The sequence below is a fragment of the Apis cerana genome, linkage group LG3, assembly GCF_029169275.1.
Source record: "Apis cerana isolate GH-2021 linkage group LG3, AcerK_1.0, whole genome shotgun sequence".
NCBI classification, from domain to species: Eukaryota; Metazoa; Arthropoda; class Insecta; order Hymenoptera; family Apidae; genus Apis; species Apis cerana.
The window spans coordinates 5,966,945-5,983,111 of record NC_083854.1 but is presented as its reverse complement, the minus strand read 5'-3'; the positions used below and the strand labels follow the sequence as shown (position 1 = coordinate 5,983,111).

At 38.1% G+C, this 16,167-nt stretch overlaps 2 protein-coding genes across 10 annotated transcripts in view; one reads left to right on the top strand and one right to left on the bottom strand.

Moving 5' to 3' along the window:
• The window catches only part of LOC107997270 (uncharacterized), a 137,972-nt gene that overhangs the window by 79,568 nt on the left and 42,237 nt on the right, over positions 1-16,167 (top strand). Inside the window, exon 4 of one of the 6 annotated variants that reach the window (XR_009829115.1) lies at positions 4,632-5,344. The exons of the other annotated variants lie outside the window; for them this stretch is intronic. The gene's annotated coding sequence lies outside the window, so the exon portion shown is untranslated. Of the gene's footprint in view, positions 1-4,631; positions 5,345-16,167 lie in introns of those variants that run through there. 6 annotated transcript variants of the gene reach the window in all.
• Positions 1-16,167, bottom strand: part of LOC107997269 (RNA binding protein fox-1 homolog 2) — a 299,964-nt gene that overhangs the window by 267,766 nt on the left and 16,031 nt on the right. The window lies entirely within an intron of this gene.

Here is a 16,167-nt window from a genome sequence, read left to right as displayed (position 1 = left end):
AGGGAATTTTTATTGCGGCTCGACGTGTGTTCCCGAGACGTACTCTCGAATTGATGAGAATCGAGTAGAAATTACTTATTCATGAGAACCGGTGACCTCGGTTTTTACGGCTCGACAACTTGATCCCGACAACATCTCTCGTGATCGAATGTTTTTAACAGTTAAATTTTAATATTTTAGATATTGCACTGTGTATATACCGTCTTCGAAATTCCTGAATTCGTTGAATTAAAAGGATTAAGCTTTAAAAATAGATAGATAAATATAAAATGGTAAAACAAATTTATCGTTATAAATTACTTCGATCGAATTGAATTACAAAATTTATCTGCCGTTTCCCAGGAATTCGATACAGATAAAATTTGTTCAACATTTAGAAAAAGAAAAAGAAAATATTTTATATTCGATGTTTCAAGAATTTCGCGAATAAAAATTTCAATTTTTCTTTTTCTTTCTTTTTAATATCACTTGGCCATTTTTGACGATATATGTAAGGCTAGTGGCAAAAATCTAGGAAATATTGGATAACCGCCAGAATGGCGAAGCGTTTTTGGAAGCGTGATCTAGTCGAGGGTTTGCGAAGCTTTATGGATTCCTGTCCGGCCGTGTATTCCTTTATATCAAAACGTAAAACGGGAAACATCACTGGGCTAAAAGACGAACGAACGGGTTAATAATAGAGAATCCGGATCAGTTTCAAAGCGATAACAATTACCAGTGTATGCCTCTTGCGAGATATTCGACGCGGTACGCGGCTATTGTGCGCTTGGAATTCTCTTCAAAATCCCGCCGCCATGTTGTTGCAACCCCACGAACGCGCGACCATGATTCCGGAATTCTCGGTGAAAATTCACCATATGCGAATTCGAGATACCGAGTTTAATCTACTGTGTCTCTACGGCAGAAAGAATTTGTTCGAGCATTAGTAACAGCACAAACTTTGGCTAAAAATTTGAAATTAAATCGTGGCTAATTTTCTCTTTAATATTAACATTAATTTTCTCGAACAACAGCGAAAATTAATGTTATTATCCACGATAATATTTTTACGATCGATATGGAAAAAGAAGAGATATCTATTTGAGGTTGAAATGAAATTCTAACCTAACTTTCGATCAAATTTTCGCGTTAAATGTATTTATATCGTATTTGATATAGATTTTATTTTTTTATTTTTGCTTACTCTCGTCGCTATATATTAATTTTGTATACAAAGGCTGGAAGTTTAAAACCAGTTGGTATATTTATTTTTAACAACAAGTTAAGTCGAGTAGTTTGTGAAGCAAAGTGATATTGTTACGATTCGACGCATTTTAACAAGATTTACGGCTCGCTGCACGATGGCACATGGAGAAACTTTATATTATTGCATAGCTTGCCGTAAATCTGGACCGGAGTTCCAAACAGGAAGTGGAGCAGGAGGAGGAGGGACGTAAGGTTGTACGTAAATTTCGAAGATTCATATTCAAGAACACAGTCGTCTTACGAATCGTCTGCCTCAGCTTGACACCAGCACCACCTTCTGTCTATAATTTATCATCTTATAAATCCTGGGGAATTATTTTTACGATCCTCAAGATTCTTCAACTCTTGAAAAAAAAGAAAAGGAAAAGAAAGAACCGCTTTCAATCGTTTCGATTCGTTTCAATACTCTCAACTTTCTCATTTCCTTCGCATGAACACACAAAAGATTATATCCCACTCTCCCTCAGAGTTTCGTTTCTCTGAATTATCTCAACGTTGACAACGCGGTGTATTCTCGTTTTGTCTGTGCCAGAGTCTCGGATTAATGCACTCTTGGCGCGCGCACGCACACGCACGAATTCAACAACCACTTTAATTAAATACGTCGTGTACGAGCACGGCGTACGTACGAACGTTGGCGGTTTTTGCGTTCAACCATCGACAAGTGCCATGCCTTTCCTTAACGAAGCCAATCTCGGGGTTGCCGGGGTCAAACGAGAGACAAGAGTTGGTTCACTTGTGCCGCTCCAATATGGCCGATTCGATTGATCCTGGCGGAATCGAAGCGAAGACGTTTGGTCAACTCGGGATATAGAATTCTTCCCGCTCCTTCGAGAGATTGCTTTCTCCACAAATTCCTCCCTGCTGACTATGCGGTTTCTACCATATAAACGTCTTGCGACAATTATTTTTTTCTCCAGAATTCTCCATTTTCAAAGGGTAAATAAATCGTTTCGTTTGTATTTTGTACGACGGGTAAAAGTTTCTTGTAATATTATTTGTTCGACGGATAAGGACGTAATTGATTAAATTAAACAATACGATCGTATAGCAATTCTTTTCGTTTTCATTCTAAAATTAACCGTAAATTCCTTTCTACTCGAAAGTTTTATTCAGAATTCATCAATTAGTTGCAGCTGGCACGGTTCTATGCGTCTATAAAATCTACAATTGACTATTGCCCGTGTAATTCTATGCCATTTTAAGGTCTTCAATCAAACATGATTTCTCGAATCTTGAAACTTGATTTGCGCGTTAAATGTAATAAAAATGATTTTTTTTTTTTTGTAAATGTTTACTCAAACAATCTAACAATAATTTGACGATATCACGATGTGTAATTTAATTCTAAACGTAATGGTGGAGGATTCATCCGTAAGAATCTGTCGGTCTTTCAAACAGCGTGACATTATTCCAATGATAAAGGGCACACATTCAACGATTCTCCATTATCCTCTGACCCATCATTTCCACTATCTATTCCTCTCACAAGCAATTCGCGCTATACACACGCTCGCGCTTTTACATTAGACAGGAGAAAGCGTCTCGTAAACTCGATCCAAGCAACGACCGTTCACGAACTCTGAAAAATCGTTTCGAGTGTCATGAAAAATAGCAATGGAAAGTATCCCTCGTTTAATTTATTTTAAGCATATTCTGCTAACAAACGTGGAACAAAATTTATTTCTATAGAATAATGCCCCACGGTCAATGATCCAGGATCGTATTCGTTTTCTTATTTTTCGCTAAAAGTAGGTCGATTCGTAAAAATTATCAAAAATTAAATTTGCTAGGCTTTTTTCCCAGTCTTTTTTACAAATATCCAATCGAGCAACCTTTTTTCGCTGGAAAATTAATCCCAACATTAATAAAATTAATAAAATTATAAAAAAAAATCTACTTTGATCATTTTTTTTCTATCTGCACACAAATTATATTCTCGTATAATATAGATTTTAATATAATCTGCCTGCGCGTGTTACTATAGCCCGTTCGTGTCCCATTTCATTCTCAAACTTCGACGCGCGTTTCAATTTGAACGCGCGACGAACAAAAGTATCTCGAGATGAACTCACCCGCCTGTTCCCAGGTTAGCGTGTTTTTGTCAGTAGGCCAGTGAAATATGTGTCGTGCACGCAAACCGAAATTTATCGTCGAAAGTGAGGAATGTAACTTCCGCGGCGTTGAACCGAACGAATTGTCGGCATCGTAAACATAACGAGTATCTCTGTGGCGAGAAATGAGTGTGTAACCGGTTCGAAAAGATATTTTCAGAATCTTGTCGTGCTGCATACTTACGTATAAAATACGACTTGGACGACACTCGATATTATTATTTTTTTTTTTTGAGGATTCGTTGTTTGATGTTCTTAACAGTAAAAGTCACAAGTCGAGACCTATAAATTGCTTTATGACTGCGCCTTGATTGAAACGAGTAAGTACTTGCTTTTAACTTGAGTTAATAAAATGAGAAATTTATTATTTTTTATTTGTTCCATTAATGAAATTTTTCTATTGAAATTCTTAATTCAAGAAGTTATGTATATATATTAATACGCAAGCTATCTCTTATTTTGCATTCTCTCTCTTTCTTTTTTATAATAGGTAGAATGTAAATGCAAATTTAATCAACCGCACGATCTTGATCTTATTAATATTACGTATTTCGTAAACATGTCGAAAGGAAGTCGCGATTTTTTTTTCCCTTGGAGAGAAAGAAGAAAATCGTGCGGGGTTATCGATCGAGTAATTACTCGCGCACGATGTTTCAATTGCAGCGCGCCACGTTTGAAAGCGTCTAATGTGGAACGATGAAAATGGCGATTAGAACGTGGAAAGGTTAAACAGGAAAGGAGAAACTTTGACTCGCGAGCCAAAGTTAAAATACACCGTTTTAAAAACGTTCGAAAGTAAAAAAATTCATAACCCAACCCCCGTTAAAAAATATCTCGAAAACTTTCCTCTCTTTTCCACGTTGGAAAATCTCGTTATTCTCTCCCGTGTCTAAAATTCACCGCCATTATTCAATATTATTCTAAACAATTCTCTCCGATTCTTTGTTGAAAGAAAATGACGTATACAATACGCGTTGAAATCGTGTATTAAATTTTAAAAAATTGTGTAACAGGATGTTAAACCACTCTTGATTTTAGGAAGATAAATAAACCTTCAGAATTTCTGTATCCCACCAACATATCGACACGTGCGATGACTAGAAGTGATATGGACAGAGAAATTCAATATTGCCGAATAATTGTTTACTCTAAACTTTCAGATATCTTAAAATTATAGAGGGAGCCGATTGGCTGGCAATCGAGCGGGCATATCGAGTTAGGGGAGGAGTAGCCGAGCTAAAAGGTGGGTAACGAAGTTCGTTTCTTTTTCAGAGGACCGATGGTGTCGATAAATCATATTCCGAAACGAAGGCGGCTAATAACGAGCGGAGGAACGGGCAAAACGACTAACGAGCCGGTCTGCCAATTAGGAGAAAAGCACGGCAAGTCTAATAAATGGCACTTCCTTTTCATCAACGGCTACCGGGCCCCGAGGCTGGAATGTTCGCGAAACGAACATTTTTGCCGTTGATTTTTCCCGATGCGATTATCGATGCGCTTCGCACAAATTTTTACAAATCCCGTGAAATATAACTTCCTCGTTATTTGCCCGCGATTTATTAAAGAGGGTAATTAATTCTTAATTAATAACGTTTATTGTTATTAAGTGGTCGTGTTTTTTTTTCAGTGTTAATTATTATTATTTTTAACTTTAAAAATTCACTACATAACATTAGGTTAATTTTACACGAGGGATTGATAAATTGAAAAATCTTTTGAAAGAAAATTTTAAGTTTTGGAATTTAATCATAAGTAAGTTAAATAAAAAAATTTCCAATTACTCGATATGAGTTGTGAGGTAAAGAATTGACTCATCGGATTAAATTTACTAGAATTCTTTGCGTGTGTGTTTTTTGAAATTCTCGAGAAACTGCGTGACAAAGTCTCACGTGAACGACGATAAAATTCATGTTACAATAATGTTTACACTTACGTTTGATACATTTTAAAGCAATGTAGAGCATTAAAGTTATATTGAAATTCAAGGCAAGGCAAAGTTTAATAATAGAAGTTAATTAGCCTAATTAAGAACGAAAATTAAAAATATATTTAATTATTTTTCTGTTTCTCTGCGGGGAGGAAAAAGAAAATTTGAAACGAATTTATAAATCTCGTTGAAAAAAATTGCGAAAATGTGTAATAATAATTAATTCAATCGCACGTCATCGTTCAACTACTAAAAATAAAAAATTACAGCAGATTAACTGAAAGCGAGTTACGCGAGGTAAGATCACACGGAAGATATCCTGCAAAATTTACAATTCAAATTTCCCATAATCTGCGCTAATTTCAAAGCGTCTACGGGGCGATTCAAAAGGACCGATTCGCTCTCTCATTAATTGAGAAGGGGAAATGGCAACAAATTAACCCTCTCCCCGTACTTCGCATTCGAAATTCCATTCCGTTTTCACCAATTTCCAATGTTTTCCAGATGCTCATAATTTCCGTTTTCTCGTTGGAACGCGCGATCAATTATATAATCAAAAAAACGATGACAACTCTTAAAACCCATCAAATACTCTCGATATACACAGGATGTTCAATTTCAACTTGTAATTACAAATTACTCGGTTTCTCAATTGTCATAATTCGAATATAATTATCGATCGATGGAAAACATTCTACGAGAATAGATCGTTCGTTAGTCGATTGAAAAACAAAAATATAATCGTTTAACCTCAAGTTACGAGGTAACACTGCTCATTTACGAGAAAAATTCTCGTCGCATACTATCCAACAAGTTTCGTGCATCTTTTAAAATGGGCAAATCCCCTTCTAAACGACTGAAAAGAGCGGACGAATTCCTCTGTACGAAGAGGAAGAGGGGAAAAATCGATCCGCACGCGAGTTTTCGCGCCGTAATCACGACGGGACACCCGTTATATTCACAATTTACCTAGCAGCACACGCGAGCGAGTTGCACGCAGCGGTGTGCAAGCGCGAGCAATGTTTGCGCGGGCAGAGTTTAACAAAACTGGCGGGCAACAAAGGGATCGGTGGCAATCCGCGCGCCGAAATATCTGTTGTGCCGCCGCCCATCGATGCGCTTTTTCCGCTTCCGTTTTCATGCGCGGCCGGCACAATGCGCGCCATCGAACGGTGCGCATCGATCGAAGGGATGAGAAAAAAAGGGGGAGGAAAAAGGAGAAATCCGTTTCAGGAGAGATCGAGTTCGATTTTAGATTGCGTTGCTAATTTGTGGCTCATTTGTAATTCCTTTGATAAAAATCGCAGAATTTTTGGTAATTATTCACGAAAAAGAGATAATATCAGGTAATAAGAGATCTTGATCATTGTTGATCAATGTTCTGTCGAAGCGATCGAGATTGAATTTTGGTTTTGGATTTAGATGTTAAACAAAAACTTACTCAACTTCGTTGGGTTATTTGAAACTAGGCTGAGTGTATAATTGCCTCTTCTCTTTTTTTTTTTAATTCTTGCGGAAGTGAAATGTGGATTGCTGAAAGTTGCGGATAGTTTTGGCAAAATCAATTACAGGACCTCGAAACGCATATATTTACACGTGTCGCGTAATAAATTAATCTAATTTGCGTACCGTGTTGGCGGTTAGTTATACGATATTAAAGACGATCTTGATATAAGTGTGTGGAAATAGCAGAAATTGCTGGCATTTCCTCGGGGCGATCTTTAACGGGAAATATTTCGACAATTTATCACTTTACTATCGTTCGACACCGTATATACTCCGTGGAAATGATTTATTTTATTCCAAGTTCCAATTATTCTCCTCTAAACTCGACTAACAATCAGACTAAACTGAACCAACTCGAACTTGCTGTATATTCATAACTTATTCTACGTATACGTATATATATATTTGAAGGAGTAAGGCTAAACCAATTAGAGGTTATCCTCATCACAATTAGTACCCGTTTGGCTAGTACTTCTAGTAGTAGATCGTGAACAGCAGATATTCTTGTTAATAACAATCCCAAATCCAAATTTAATCCGCGACTAATTTGTTTGAGCTGAAAATTTTCGAAAAGTTTAAAACGAAATGAGAAAATGGGAAAGAAAAAAGCGTCTCTTCTTCAAAATATTCCTATCGCACAATTCATTCAAGAAACTCGCCCAACAAATAATAATTCCAACGTTATCCGTGAAACAGTAGATCCACTAATGAATCTTACGTGATCCAACTAAACAGTTTCATTACGTCACAAACCCGTATAATTGCATAAAATTTACAGCCAACATTCATTATCATCCCATACAATTTATACAATTTACCGAGGATAAGAGATAATTCCTACCAGTACCAGTTTCTCATTTAACGAACAGACTCTTCCTAACAAAAATTCTAACAAAAATTACCAAATTTACCCTGAATCTTTCGCAAAACGAATCATCGACAATCTGCTCCTCCTCCAACAAAATCGAATTTTCTTCTCTTTCCCGAATCTAACCCCTTCTCAGCGATAGAATTATCGAGGCGCGCTATTTGCATGAGCCAACGAAGACGAAGGGGGGAGAGAGAGGAGGGAGAGGTGAACGCAAGCCGTGTCGATATATCATAAGGAACGAGGACGCGTTTACCTGCGCCAGGTAATTTCCCGGCAAGGGAGGATAACGGTTTCGAAGGGTTGCTCAAGGGATCGGCCCATAAATTCTCCGCAACCCTGTTCGCGGACGCGGTAATTGCTCGTTTCCCCGGGTTCAGAGGCCCGGGGCGCCGTGCCACGTAGACGACGTCACTGACCCATTGTGGTCATCGCGGTCCAACGGTATAGATTCTAACTGCATTGTGGGTAATATGCCGCGGGTAATACGGCGACCAGCGTCCACCCTTTCTCTTTCTGTGTGTGTGTGTGTTCATCCCCCTTTCGTGGCATTAACACGGAGTTCGCCCGCCAGCCGTCGTTGCAAAATTCAACCTGGAGAGAAACTTGATAATTTTTTATTTCTTTCTTTCTTTTTCTTTTTTTTTTCCTCCCTTTCTTTTTTCCTGTCGCGCGATGGCGCTCTGTCCGTTTCAATTTTGGGAATTGTCTGTGGAAAGGATCGTTAAGGGGTGGAGTTTGAGGGATTTCCTAGGCGAGGAAATTGAAGAGGGAGGATGGAAAATTTGGTTATGGTTTGTTGAATATTAGGGTTTTCAGTGATCGATTTCAATTTGGATATTTGTTAAGGGTTAGAATTGAGAGACGACTTCCGGCGAGTTGAGAAAAGGGAAGAGGAGAAGATTTAATTGTATTTCGTTTGGTATGTTATAATGTTGAGAAGCTCTCAAGAAATGATTTGATAATTGAATTGGTTTTCCTTGCGTGATAGTTAGTTCACGAAAGATGCTGGAATTTCTTCTGATCATTTGATTGATGTAGGTAGATTTGCGGAAATATTGGAATTGAAAAAGTCAAGTCATGATTTTTATAAAAAAAACTTAGGAAATTATACAATGAGCGCGAGCCTTAAATTTTCAAATTACCCGAGAAAAATGAAACTCTGATGATAAATTTTTAAAGAGTAAATTGTGTAAGAGAAACTAACTAGGCCTCTATTAAAGAAAAAAGAATATTTTCACTATATATTGCCTGAATATTTTCATCCCATCAATAATATATCGATACAATTTAATGCATCTCACCGAAGAATTTAATTCCATCGATGATTATTTATAAATAAAAAAAATATATCACCTTACGACCTACTATTTTACCAAAATCTCTCAAATTAAAAACTCGATGATACATCTTTTCCGAATTAGTTGCCCGACAAGGATCAATCCCCGATTATATGGCCGTTCCCCTTCGTTCAGAAATAATTTGTTATCGATACGATAACACCGCGAGGCGTACGAATTTCCAGCCAGTCGTTGGCTAATGGGTCGAATAGCATTCGCCAAACTGCATATGCGGTCAACGGGTGCATTAATGCACGCAGCCCGTGAATTTTCATCGTTTCGATATCTCCACCACCATCATCATCTCCACCACCAAGGAGCAGCAGCCATTGCCCTCGATCGTGGACGCCACGGAATGAAAAATGATGGCGTGTACCCCAGTTTGTTTAACGAATATTGATATTACACTTTCCATCGATGAAATAGTGGAACCTGGCAACCTCGTTCGAGTTCCTGCTTCGAGCCGCGTTCCCTCGTTTACGTCTAAATAATTCGGTGGAAAATACGGGCCATGAAGAGAGAGGAGGGGAATGGAAGAAGGGGAAAGGAGAAACATGCAAATTTCGTTCGAATTACAACCGCTTCTTGATATTTTCGAAACGACGAGGATCGATCGTATGAATATTCCACGAGTTATCGGTGTCGAGTGTGACTTTAGCTACTCTTTTAAATGCGATGATCGATCGATGATGATGAACTCTCGTTGCGTTTATTATTTCTTCTGTTCGAAGATGGAACGAGGACGATTCGAGGATTTTTATGGAAATTTGTGTTCACAGAAATGAAACTCTTTTGTATTCTTCTTTGTATGAAAATTATCATCCTACTTAATCAGGGCAATATTTAAAATCGATCGATCGAAGCGTTATTGATTAAATATCGCGGTGGTGTAGGTAGATCGATAATTTTTTGTAGATAGAGAATATTTACCAGTGAGTTATATAGCGATTTATTAATTTAATGATAAAATTGATTTAAATATGGAATCGTTATGAAATTTCATACGAGCTCGAAGCTAAATTGGTCAAAGGGAATATAATAGGGTAAACAAAGTCGCGATTTCAATTCATACCCGAGTTAAACTGGAAACACCTTTCAACTCCACTAACGCCAACAAGTAGCACAATAATCCCTTTCCTTTGAGCATCTAAACCATCGCTGTCCAAGCTAAGCTTCCAAGCTTAGGGACACTAAGCCTCCACTGCGCCCTATTACCATATGAGGGTTGACTAACGCATTACACGCGAGAGATACGTATTAACGGCCCTGTTACTCGATATTCCAATAAGTATATATAACCATAATCGAATTGGAGTTAATATCGGCCTTTTATTTCAACAATATCTATCCATACATCCCCTATAAATCTCAATTATTAATTTACTAAAATCGATATGAAATTTCATATTTTTATCCTATAATTGTGCCATCACTTTAATCCAATTACCAAAGGATTTGTTTCAATAACAATGATGATATTTTCATCGAAAGAAAGAAAGAAAGAAAGAAGACATCTCGAGAGAAAGAAACATTGGAATAACAATCCTGCAATAATAGAGAAAAATGCGTTCGTTATAAATGAGAAACAAAAAAATAATACCGATTGAGAAACGAAATTTGATCCTGATTCAATTTGCTAATAGTTCCTGGATCTTTTATACCCTAACCCATGCGATTACACCGTTGTTATCAAGCCAATCGATGATGGATTGCAACCGACGACAGGAAGGAAGGAACCGTCCAACTCGATCACGCGACGATTTTCCCTCTGTTTCGTGGTTGCGACGAGGGGGGAGGAGGGATTGTAAATGAGGAAAACGGTGGTGAACGGCCAGGGTGGATGAATTATGAAGAGAAAGAGAGAGGGAGAGGGAGAGAAAGAAGGGGAAGAAGATCGAGGTGGAGGAGATTATACGCGCGCACGTGAGCGGAATGGGCGATTAAAACGGACGTTGAACGGGCGGGAGAATGCAAATGAAGCCGATTACTCGCAGATTTGTTTCGAATTTGTTTACACGGAACGCCGGCCACGCTGTTTTATATTCAACGCGGCCGCGGCCAGTCGATTCCGGGGCTTGGCTGCTTTGCCATCCCCGGGGATGATGCGGGGATATAATGGAAGAGTTTCTGGCGTTAGTTCATGCGTCGTCTGTCGCAGTCGATGTATTAATTCGGGCGAAAGTTTTCAAAGTTTCGTCGCAAATATTTTCGAACGGATAAGAAAACATATCTGGTGGAGGAAAAGTTTGTTCGATAATTTAGGTAAGTATATTTTTGGTGTTTTGGCGATTCCTTTTCTCCAGGTATCTTCGAAAAAGTTCAACAAATAGAATTAAACATACTCTGTCGTTTCAATTTCTCATTTAATAACGAATGTTATACCGAGGGAAACAGAACGAAATGATATATTATTTCATACGATACATTTATAATACGATTAACGTCTATTATTCGATGAAATTTTTTCCCCCCAATCGTTGTATATAAATTACTCGCATGATCCAAGTTTATAACGAGGAACGTGTCTTGCGATGAAACGGAGATCTCTATTTTTCCCAGATATACACATATTCTCGTTTCATTTATTTAAACTATTCGACTTTGAATTCGAGGAATTAAAAATCGGGAATTTTAAATTTTATGTATTCGTGTGACGATGAGAATCCCGTAAAGATATTAAAAATAAAGGGAAATAAATTTATCGCGATACAACGTCGCTTCTTCTTCGTACGAACCCGCTTTATTTATCTCATCAAGGATACCCGGTGTTGACTAGTTTCCTTGGACATTCACTTTCTCGGCATCCCACATTATCATTTTAATATCGCGCGATATTTTCGAATCCGCGCTCTGACTGCGTCATCATTCACAAATTTTACGTCCATCAGACGTAAATGGATCGTTCGATCGCATTGCAACAGGGAATATTCCAAGCTTGATGGTGATGCGACTCGATCGTTACGATTCTCCAACGGTGACGGTGTTCGTCAACTTTGTATTTTCTTAATAGCCGGTTTGCACGCTCGCGTGCATCAAACCATTAAAAATATCGTATTGCCATCGTATCGCTGCTTTTGCAACCGGCCCTTACCGGTCACGGTTTTTCATTAACGGTCGATAAAATTGATGCACTAATATATTAATAGATTGGCCAACGTTAAGTTTTACGTCACGTTAAAGCGTACCCTCGATTATCGTTAATGCTATATATCGTTAACTCCATGTCGTTTGAAAGTCTATTTTTAGCTTATTTGTACCCGTTTACAGCAAATATATATATATATATATTCGCATTTTATTGACTCCTTCACTTCGCTCGGCAATCAAAATTCTTAATTATTTACTCGTAAAATGTCAAAACCATCTCTTTACGTATTTCATAAAATTTCATTTATTAACGACTAGTTAAAGATGTAATATAAAATACACAATACCGCCATTTCAAAAGTGACGGTAGATCTAGCCAACTTCCATTCTCTTATCAATCTATCTATAAATTACATCATTTTGTCTCTTTCTTAAACCAGAAAATTAATCCCCTTCGTGATATCACAGGATGATTAAATCGGAGCGACGAGTCGTTCCAGCCGGATTATTTTAACTTGGAATCAGAATCGGATTAATTGACGCGCTAAATAAAGGGGGAGGGGGGATGTGTCCAAGGATCGTCCGACCTTGACGAGTTTCGCGCCATTTCTTTGACGCCAGTTGGACAAGTATCGATCGAGCAGAAGAAGTCCTTCTATTGTTGCCTTCGTTGTCGAAACCGCCAAGTATATACTCAAATTTTTTTCTTTTTAGCATAGTTATTCTTTTGACGAATCGTTCTCCTCGTCAGAGTATCGTGGAGTGCATGCTTAACCGTGGGAAGACGAGCGTTTCCATGGTCGCGACCACCGGCTGGCCCCTCCATGAAATTTATTAAATCGTTCCTCACAGATTTTGTGTCACGCTCTGTCGCATGACGCCACTACTCTTGCCCCATTCTTCGACCGTTGTTCCGTGTTTGTTAATCGACTTTGCTTCCAGGCATTTCTGTATCCGTGGTTGCCAGGAATTTGGAGTAATCCTTGTATGACTGTACGTTTTACGTGCAGATGGAATGAACGAAGTTACGAACGGAATTCTAAATCTTCGAATAATTTCGTGTAGGGGATAAAGAGAGTTGATACTTGGATGATTCTTCTAAATATCATTTTGGAAAATTTTCTCCAGTTGAAGAGAGTACGAAAAGAGCCACTCTGGAGTTAATGGAATCGATCATTTAACGGTGGTCATTTTAAGATGGCAGATTTAAAACGGAATTCTTTATCTGCAAAAATTAATAAACTTAAAATGTTTCGAAGCATGCGGAGATCAAGTGATGAGACAAATGAGAAACTCTCGCATTATCCTACTCGTGCAACTTGTTGTAACAACGGAACAATAGATAATTAAGAAGGCACCGGCCAATTGACCTCAGATGGAATGTAAAAGATCCCTTAATTGGAGAATCTTCATCCTATTGCCTTAAGGATCTTTTACTAATTATACACGAATTGGCCTATATTCCTTAATTCTAATGATATCTCTCTACAGCGATGCAAAATTACAATTTTTTAATCGAATTAAAACAGAAAAAAAGAGAGCCCAATTTAAAATTGTAGATTATTCCGATTTACAATTTAAGAGATACAATTCTAAAAAAAAAAAAAATACAAATTCCAGCTAATTCCACCATGAAAACGGATCAAACCTCCTCGTCCGGAACAATTTCTTGCCCAAACACCACGACCTTAATATCCCAACACGATCTTCAATCTCGTTTCAATCCATCCTCTCCCTCCCCTTCTCCCCCCTCGCACAATTTCGAACGAAACCACGTACGTGCACGTTTATCCCGCAGCTTAATACGGAGCGTAAAACACAAGAGAGACCGTATTATTACCGTAAAAGTTTGCACACGGTGCGCCAGTACGTCCACCAGCCCGCGGATATCCCTGTCGGCCTTGAGAATATGCAAACTCACGTAAAACGGATGAAATCATCCGCACGCGATCCGCCATCTCTCCGCGAAAAAGAGCGTTTTCGAGTCGCCGCCATTTTCCACCTTAAAAATTAATCGAATCTTTAAATCTCTTGATTCTTGTCGACCACGGTTTTGTTTTGTTTTGTTTCTTTTCATCGATATTCGTGAAGAGTTGGGAAGAGTTTCGTTGTCGAGAAAGAAAAATCCGGCGTGGATTCCGATTTTCGAACGAGAGAGTTTCGAAATTTCGGTCGATTTCAATTAATTCTCGTGAAGCTGGATATCCGTTGGATGGATATTAATGTATCGACGCAATTTTGATGAATTTTTTAGCCGGGGATTTTTAAGGTGTAGGTGTTTAGGTGAGAGCGTAGGTTTGTTGTTTGATAGAGCGTGAATACGGGTCAGTGAATTGGTCTTTTGAGTTAAGTGGAGGGAAACGGAGGTTGATTTGATTGTTTTTGGAGATACAGCGAATATACAATTGGTTATTCGTGGTTTTTCAACATTGCAGGAATTTAAGCCTCTTAAGAATTGGATCTATGTTTCTGTTCGTTCTGCTCTGACACATTTAATAATAAAATGCAGAGATTTTGTATAGAGATACGTGTATAACAGATGTTATTTTTCTTGGAATGATGATTGAAACGGTTAGGAAAATATTACTAGTTTTGCGTGTAAATTATTTTAACCAGTTGATAGATCACTGCTTAACAGAGGAATTTATATGTCATATATAAAATAATCTTGTTCGTTATTTCATAAATTCTACATCTTCAATCCGTTTCACCTTTATTTATACATTTTAACCCATGAACTTAATTTCTCTTGATAAGGGTATTAAGCTTATAATCAACGTATAAAATTGACCGATATCGGGGAACCGTGTATTTAAGTCTAGGAATTATAGGAGTATAATTCAACAGATTATTCTCGGTTCCCAATTTCAAGCGTTAATTTATCATTCGTCATTTATCTTCACGTACTTGCCGAATTAATCTCGATCTTGTGTTGGCCATCCTTTCGCGTGTAAAATTCGTAATTCTAAAATCTCCTCAGCTTCGATTCTCGCGATGATTCATCTGAGGAGCGTGATGTTTCGTGATTCGCAAGCGGAAGTGGAATGTGTCAGCCGCGTCGATTTTTTTTTTCTTTCTTTTTCCATCGATCGATCGATCGTTGTTAAACGATTTGTTTAAAATTCCTCTCCGTGTCCATTTGCGGGATTACGGCGAGGAAATTGCGACGTAACAGGAGTGAAATCCAGAGTGAGGAGTAACGGGATCTGGAAAGTTCTCGCGGCCCGTCCTCTTTGTCGAAAGTTTCCGTCTGCTCGCCGCTTCTTCGAAAACCGAACGAAAGTTTTATTACAAGCGGCGAGCGCTCTCGTCCCGCTCTTGGCGATATAACGTGGCTCCAGAATGTGTGTTTAAATTCGACCAAGAGTTTCCTCCAAGGCTCTTGGGACCGATCACTTCCGGTTAAGATCGGTAATGGATGTTAAAAAAGAGGAGAGGAAGATGGAGTCGAGTTGGAATTGGAAAGAAATCGTGCGTCGGTTCTTGAAAACAATCCATTAAGGAATTTCAAAATTTCAAAATTTAAAATCCAGTGTTCCGAAATCGATATTTTTGTTCTTAGAATTGAGTTAGAGAAAGTTGATAGCGTACTCGAATCACGAGAGTTGAAGAATTATAAAATATCCTTTTAATTCCTCTCGGTTTCTCTTTATCCTCGTGTATCCAAGATATACGATTTGCTACGCTCGTTCATTTCACGTAGTACTTTGTTGTAGGCGTAAATGTACGGTGAATACCTTTCCGCTGATAAAACACACCTGGCCATGAATCCGCTCAATGATCGATTCGACGAGTATTGTTGGAAATACATTTGGAAAAAATTATCCTTTCCTTTTTTTAAAATAAAAATGATCGATCGTCTCTACGCTATTAATTATTACTTCAAAATAGCAATATGAAACGGATGGAATAATTAATCGGTATAAAGGAATGTTGGCGTGTTGAATTATCGATGCCTACGCAGATACAGAAGCATTAAAGTTGATCCTCGAAACATTCCTGCTATTCGCGAAATGTAGATTGCGTGGGAGTACAAGTTAATTTCTGTATAATCTGAGTAGGTAGCGTTTCCTGTTGCTC